Here is an 8,206-nt window from a genome sequence, read left to right on the forward strand (position 1 = left end):
TATAGCTGTCTCATAGGTTTCTGAGCCTCTCCTCATTTTCCTCACATTTTGTTTCCTTCTTCTGTACTGGTTGACTGTTTGTTCCTTCCTTGTGTTCCAATTTGTTGATTTGATCTCTGATTTTCTTTCCCTCACCACTAGTTTTGTATGTGTTTTTGTTCATTTCAGCAGGACTAGCCTTTATTCCTTCCCTGTCTTGTTTAAGTTATGCTGTCAGGTCTGTAAGCATTCTTATAACCAAAGCTCTGAACTGTGCCTCAGAAAGATTTTCTATCTGCTGCTTCATTAGATTAGATATTTGCTGTCTGGTCAGCTGTGTCACTGGGATCTCTACCATGATCTGTGCCATCCTGACAATGTTGTATTTACCTTTGCTTCCTGGGCAGGGCTGTCATACCTCTTACACTATAGGGGGTTGAGCCCCATGCACTTGTCACAACTGGGTGACCCTTCTCATGCTGTGGTGTTTTCTGTGGGGGTGGGGAGTCCAAGATGGATTCCTGCTGCTGGCTCTCTGCTGAGAGACCAGGAACCTCTTCCTCTGTCTCCACCCACTCCGGGCCTCACAGTTCAAGGCAATGGGGGTCTGCTCTCCCCAATCTTAGAATCTCAAGCTGACAGGTCTGGTCTGTAGCTGGGGATGCTCCCCAGGCGCTTCTTGCCTCCCCTTAAATACGGGTGTCTGTGCTTACCGCCGGTCCACTGCCATCACCACTGCTGCCACCTCTCCACCCTGGCTTTGTCCCTCCTACTCGTCCAGGCAAGCACCACTTCTTTATAACTTCATATGCTGGACTTCCATTTTTTTCTGGGACTTCTGATTATTTCTGGTTTTGCAGTAGTTGTAGTCCTCCTTAGTTGTGGAGGGAGATGGAGCATATCATTCTAGGCTTTCATCGTGGGTCGCTGGAAGTCTCCTGTGTTTGTTTCCAAATTATGCTTGTTAATCCCTACATGGTTTCCCCATTTCTCCCTCTTCCCCCTCCCAGCTGATAACCCTACAAAGATCCCCATACTTATGATTCTGTTCCTATTCTTTTTTTTTTTTTTTAATAGGTAGTTTGGGACAAGTAGGTAGTACTGAGCGAGTAAGGTCCTTGATGGTATGGGGGAGGTTCTAGGGGTCTGCCAATGTTGGGACACTTTGGGTTTCCTGGGAGCAGAGGCCCGCTGGGGCTGGGCCCATAGGTAGTTTGGGGTGTCTCTCTCCGAGGCCTGTGCTAGGTAGTATTTTAGCCATGCCAGCTCAGAGCCAGACAGCCTTAGGTTGAGGGGGGTGTCTGCTGGGGTTTCTCCGAGACACAGAGGACCCCCAGTCTAGGAAGCTGTTGTTCAGAAAAGTTGGAAGCTGGAGTGGGTAATGGGGTAGATGGAATACAGGTTGGGGACTGTTTTTTTTTTTTTTTTTACATTTTCATTTTATTTTTCCAGTTTTGTAAATAAAATTGGTGAGTCCCTAAAGATGCTTTCCTGTCTGGTGCAGCGAAGGACCCGCTGGGCCCTTCATTCTTCCTCCTACTGCACTGTTGGTGGGAATGCAGACTGGTGCAGCCACTGTGGAAGACAGTATGGAATTTCCTCAGAAAACTAAAAATGGAACTGCCTTTTGAACCAGTGATGCCACTGCTAGGATTATACCCAAAGAATTCTGAAACCCCAATTCAAAAGAACTTATGCAACTTATGTTCATAGCAGCACTATTTACAACAGCTAAGTGCTGGAAACAGCCTAAGTGCCCCTGTATAGATGAGTGGATCAAAAAACCATGGTACATTTACACAATGGAATACTATGCAGCAGAAAGAAGGAACTCCTGCCATTTGTGACAACATGGATGGAACTAGAGAGAGTTATGCTTAGTGAAATAAGCCAGGCAATTAAAGAAAAATATCATATGAAAAACAGATTTTTCTTTTACTCATTTAATCCTCACAACTTTGAAAGAGAAACTGTTAACTTCATTTTTAAGATGTGGAAACAGGGGCATAAAGGGGTGAAGTAAGTAACTTTTCCTAAGCATATAGCGAGTAAGAGAGTTCCAAATCAGGCAGTCTGGCTCAGCACCATTCTTCCATACTGATTCTATTATTTAATTAAAAAAAAAAAAAAAAGGTATTCCCACAATGGGAGAAGTATTTCCACAGTACTGTCTACCTTTCCTCATTCACAGCATTAACTTGCTTAAAATCATCACTGAAACCATTAACATAGTATGAAAACACCAGCTCTAAAAGGCTGAGATGACTGTGTACCTGGGTAAAATGTGTCCTAAATAGAAATACACAAGGAACTATTGGGAAGAAACTGTAGATGTGAAAAAATGTTCTCTTCTTCTCTTCAAGGTTCTTTGACTCGTCTAATAATTAAATTGACAACAGACAGGTTAGCAGGAGAAAAACAAATTTTGTATGTTCGGGAGCCACATAAAAATATGACTCCTTGGCAGTCAGGTAACTGAGGCCTATATATTATCTGGAGCTAAGGAGAAGGGGTAGGGATTGCAGTCTCAAAGGGGACAAAGATATTTCACAGAAAGCTGAGAAGAGCTTCCATGCCATGTAGGTAAGTTTTTCAGATCTAAAATGTTATTGTTGGTAACAGCTCTCTTCTTGGTACAGGCTCCTGATCTAAACTCTTTATGCAGTAAAGTGGAAGGTAAAAAGCTCTTTCTGATTGTCTTCTGTTCAAAATAATCCACATGCTGAAGTGACACATTCTGGGGTTGCCTATTTTGCTGCCCCTCAGAAACTAATCACACTGCAAGAAAAAAAAAAAAATTCAGATGCTTGAAAACCTTTTGGAAGCAGAAGACACAAATCCTGAGCAGGAACACAGAATGGGGACCAGGTATCCAAGTACCAACAGTCAAGAATAGGCTCCAGTTGAGGATATTCTCCTCCACCCTCCGCATCACTTTCCTCCTGCCTTGGTTTTTCTTCATCCAGTCTGGGCTGCTCCAGCCATTCATCCTCTTGGTCCCAAGGCGACTCTCCCTGCACAGATTGAATCATATGCCTCCCTTCGTTAAAAATGTCCCCTACATGCTGCTTTACAGCTGCTCTAACACAGCAAACACGGTGTCAGAAACTATTTCCCGATCTTCTTTTCCGCTCCCCTTTCATTTTCCCCCAACGTGGAGATAATCTCAAACTTGCTTTTACATAAACAACTAACACTTTCACCTCCTTTTGCCTTTCACATTCTATTCTATATCTGACGTGTCTTTATTCTTCTCTGCCTCTCAAACTTCTACTTATCTTTTAGGACATGATACAAATTTATTGCAAATCTTATCTAATGGTACCTTCCTTTTCTAGTTAGCCTCTTTTCTTCTTATTCTCTTAAAGCACTGTGTGCCTCATATCCTCATAAAAGCCCTCCCATATTACCCATGTATCTTCCCCACAGAACTTTGAGCTCCTCAAAGAAACTTTTTAACACAAATAAGAAGAGTACATAACAAAGTAGGTTTTCAAAAACAGGATGTTTATGTATTTGAATCAATGGGAAAAATCAGTGAGCTTCCGCAAAATAGATCCCTGTTTTACAAGTTACCTTTAAGCCACTTGTACAGCTCATCTTTTTAAGCGTTCATAATTATATGCCATGTGAAGAACTCTTGATTAGGGGAGAAGGATAACTGTTTTAGTTCTGACTGCACAACCTTGGTTAATCTAACCAAATGAACTTGGTCATCTATTTAGTTTTTAAAGACTCAGTTTCTAATTGTGAACTACAGATAATAGTTATTGTGTTCTTAACTCATAGAACTATCATAAGATGAGGTACAATGATACACTTGAAAGCACTGAAAAAGTCCTAAATTACACTTATGTAAGCACAAAGAGAATCATTTTTAATGTCTAGCCAGTGTCAGCTCCCAGAGGAGTAAGTGGGGAGAGTTGCATCTAGGGTGTGTGTGAGACCAGGCAGTGAACTGGGCAGAGGGTTCCGGCCTGCACAATGAGAAGGACATGCAGAGGTGCTGAGCTCCTGGGAACTGGGGCCAGGAGTGGGCCAGGTAGTAGATGAGAAAAGAGACAAATATCACCTAAAATGTAATTGTGCCAAAGGTTCAACTAAAACTGGTGTCCTCATCAAAGATGAAGTTATACCACAGTTTGGAAGAGAAATAATTTTCCTAAGCATTTGAGAGAAATAGTGTTCTAATAGGAACTTTGGGTTCCTGATGCAGTGGTGGAAAATAAACTCACTTTATTTCCACATTAGATATTTTTTTAGATTCATTTAGTGTTTTTCAATGTTCTCTAACAATATCAATTGTAAAACTAATGTGTTACAGAAAATGAGTTTTGAAAAGCTCAATTGTTAAAAAAGTCCCTTTTAGACAGAATTTTATAACATAATATTTGCACTTGCATAGCAGATATATGAGTGATAGGTTGAGATTTGACCTGGACTTGCTTCCCAAAGTAAATAATTCTTATTTTGGAAAGACATATACATTTTAAACATGGTTTGAATAATTTCATTAAAGAGAATAAAGTGGCTTATGGAATACAGCACTTATGGATTCACTTCATAATATTTTGTTAGTTTTGCCAGAGTTTATTTAATTAATTTGGGAATGATATTGAGACCTTTGGCCTCCAATGGTAATAAAATTGCAGACTGTAGTAGCGTTATGATTTCTAACAGAGCTTTTATATGACTCTAGAGGCAAAATGGGATATAAGATGTTGCCATCATGAAGGTTATAAGAGTTGCTTACAGTAACTTCTATATTTGAGTTAATTGTAATTGTCAATGTGATTGTATTTTTGTACTCATGAGTGATTCTCCTTTATAATATCAAGGTAGGTCTTCTCCAGACTTGTTAGATCCTGTTTGTCTTTTGATTTTACAGTTGAGAGTTCTTTATAGAAGAATCTTCTGGGGTCTGAAATGTAAAGAACTAGAATTCCCATCAGATTTATAACTTACTGGAAGTCACTCAGGGATGAGAAAGCAAGGACTAATCAATGTACAATAATTACAAAAGCCTAGCTGGGCTTTGGCTTACAGACAAGGAAGAGAGGATTGCTTCTTCTGAATATGGGGATACCATATATATATTAATTTTGTTTAGTGTTAAAAAAAATTGTGCATGTTTATTTTATTTGACCCTCATAGCCTTGCCCAGCTAGTGCCAGACTTTATAGAATTCCTTATACTGATTATACTTTTTGCAACTCATGTGACTCTCTTATTTATAGGCCACCTTTATTTTATCCATGCAGAGGCCTAAAAATTATTGATAAATTACTTAAAAAAAAAACAAGAAGAAGAAACTTATTATTGTAACCACTGTGAATTTGCCATAATCTTAGAGGTTTTCTAGATCCCTATAATTAATTAAAGAGGTTTTCTAGATCCCTATAATTAATTAAAGAGGTTTTCTAGAACACTATAATTTATTAAAGAGGTTTTCTACTTTCCTGAGCACAATTTTAATAATCTATTTTTAAAAAAATGATTTATTTATTTATTTTTTAATTACAGTTGTCCCACTTTATTCCCAATCGCTCCCCCCAACCCTGCCCACCCCTTCTCCCACAGTCAGTCCCCACCCTGTTGTCCATGTCCATGGGTCATTTATACCTGTTCCTTGACTAGACCCTTCCTCTTCTTACCTTCCTTCTCCCCTTCTCCCCTCCCCCCTGGTCACTGTTAGTCTGCTCCTTGTTTACATGCCTCTGGTTCAATTTTGCTCATTTGTTTGTGTTGTTCATTAGTTTCCTGTGTATTATGTGGTATCATATGGTATTTGTCTTTTGACTGTTCTAATAACCTTATATAAGCTTATTAGTAAAACTACTAAAAATGGATATTAATATTTTTTGAAGTGCTTGGCAATATTAGTGTTCTATTTGAATCACCTCCTAATACTCACTTTTAACCATTCATACAATGTCTCTCCCCTTAAGCAAAAATCTATTAGACATTCAGTATTTAATTATTGCTTTAGATTTGCATCATTATCTACTCCTATTTTTAATTTATTATCAAAGCTCTAAATGAATTAGGTTTTTTTCCTTCTGTTCTTTTTTTCTTCTCAGTTCTCCAAACATTAAAATGTATTAGGGTTTCCAGAGTTTCTATTTCATGTGTTCTTTCCTGTAAAACCAGCTCTTCAATTTGCATGATTTATGTATAACACTTGGTAAAATTTTTTTTATGTATTTACATTTACAAATATAGAAAATGTTAGACTGTGTGTCATAATTTTTAGATTCAGAAAATAATGCTTATGCCTATACCAATTACTCTATTTTCCTCTACATACTGAATACTCTTCTGTAGGACTTTCTTGATCAGAATAGTAGCCATTGAAAGTCTTTGATCAACTATTTCTGAAAAGTTGGAAATTTGTGATTTTTTTAAGGAGATTCCTAAGAAGCAGAAAACTTATTAGGAATAGTATGTAATGAGAATTAGTTATTCCTGTTTTATTCAGAATAGTAAGTAAACTAGTCTGTCAATAGACTGGCTACAAAATGGCCATGAATGCTATATAAGGGTCACAAAAGAAAAGGAAATGAATGACAATTTGGATAAGTCATAAAAACCATTTAGGTATGCTCTAGAAAAAGTAGTTTCTATATTATTGGGATAACAATTTTAAAAACTGATGCCACTCTGCTCAGCTCTAATAGATACTGGAAACAACCTGCTATATATCTGTAGAGCTCCAAATATGACATCCTATATTCTTCTCTGCAAGAAGGAATCTGTGTCTTAGTGAGTGGCTGGTCACATAGCCCAGTGATGGGAAAAACTGAACAGATCAATAATTTTATTGTTGCCAGATAATAAGATAAGTTGGAGTAATATCCGATAGTCTTGCTCAAAAGGTACAAAGGATAAAAGTTAAAGAGGCTTCCATTGATCAAATTGTATCAATGTGAATATCCAAAATTGAATCATAATTATAGTTATTTCAAATTAAATCTTGAAAATCCATGAGTCAAATAATAAATAGAAAATAATACTTTGAAGTGTTTCATAAAAGTACTGTAGTTGTAATACAAACAAGCAAAAAAAAAAAAGAAAAAACATTTTACAAAAGGAAGTATTCATTATTATAGAATTTCTTTAGTATTTCTTCTCTTAATTAGGTTTTAAATAACTTAGAAATCTAGTTATCAAGGTTATTAACAGTAGCCACTCTAACAATCCCGATATCCCAATGGCTTAACAAAGTAAAAGCTTACATTTCATTCAGTCAGACTCTAATGTGGTTTGGGTAGCTCTACTGGGCAGCTCTTCATATAATAATACAATTTCTAGGTGCCTCTGTCTTCTCTCTTTGCCTCATGTCACATGATGACATGTCACTTTCACTCACATTCCATTGAATGAAACTGATCATATGGCCTGTCTAACTGCAAAGGGGGTGCATGAAAAATTCAGAAAACAATGTGGATGTTGGTGAACCCTCTTAGTCTTGGCCACAATAGACATGCATTTTTCTCAATCTAGATAACTAAGGAATGGTGGGCACAAGGCACTATAAGAAAAACAATTAGTTACAGAAGTAGCAGCTATACCCAGAATAGTGAAGATTTTACCAGATAGAAAGAAGGTCCAATGATACATTTTCAGGTGATGTATTAAGAAAATGCCCTGAGAAAACAGCTGACTATAAACTTACTCCTTAGTTTAAGGGACAGAAACATTCCGGACAGCATTGCTACTTATAATGAAAGGCTAATGAGGCATAACAAGGTCAATGTGAATTGAATCTGAGCATCCTGTAACCAAGACCGGATGAACACAGGTGAACAGAGGGAGGTACAGGTTCTAAAAACAGGATGCAGCTTGATTAATCCACTTGTGGTGGCAAGAGAACATCGCTGTGAAAAAGAGGACTAGCCCAGCCATTATCTGCTGGAGTCCAAATCACTCAAGAAGGGCCAAGCATTTTTCATACTAAGAATAAGAAAGAACCTATAAACTTGGTTTATATATTTCATATCTAGAAAATTGCTGTAAACATAGGAAGGTATAAATATTTTATTATTTAACCCCCAGAGAGGGATGAAGAGGAGAAAGGGAAAGAATCAGAGGCAGAGGAAGAGGGTAAAAAGGAAGCAGAAGGAGCAGAGGAAAGGTGGGGAGGAAAAGAAGAAAGAAGAAGACATTTGATCTAGAGAATTGATATTAAAGTTTAAGGTTTTGTAATAATATAAATCTCTATATAGTA

This window comes from Furipterus horrens, unplaced genomic scaffold (genome assembly GCF_987537825.1).
Source record: "Furipterus horrens unplaced genomic scaffold, mFurHor1.1.pri manual_scaffold_6, whole genome shotgun sequence".
NCBI classification, from domain to species: Eukaryota; Metazoa; Chordata; class Mammalia; order Chiroptera; family Furipteridae; genus Furipterus; species Furipterus horrens.